Genomic DNA, 233 nt, shown 5'->3' on the forward strand with positions numbered 1-233 from the left:
TTGAAGAGTCTCCCCAAATCTTGCACCGGGGATGATGGCTTCGGCTCCTGGCATGGGGGTGGCACACGGGGCGGGGGAGTGGTGACCCTCCCGGGATGGGGAGGGTGACTATGAGCCCTGTGGGGAGGGACATCAGCTGGTGTACCCCAAAATGGGCATCCCCACTTTGGGGTGCACTGAGAGGAGGTACACATCCTCACCGGGTTATGGTGGGGCTGCTCCAGCTGGATTTT

This window comes from Mesitornis unicolor, unplaced genomic scaffold, assembly GCF_000695765.1.
Source record: "Mesitornis unicolor isolate BGI_N332 unplaced genomic scaffold, ASM69576v1 scaffold30555, whole genome shotgun sequence".
In the NCBI taxonomy this organism is placed as follows: Eukaryota; Metazoa; Chordata; class Aves; order Mesitornithiformes; family Mesitornithidae; genus Mesitornis; species Mesitornis unicolor.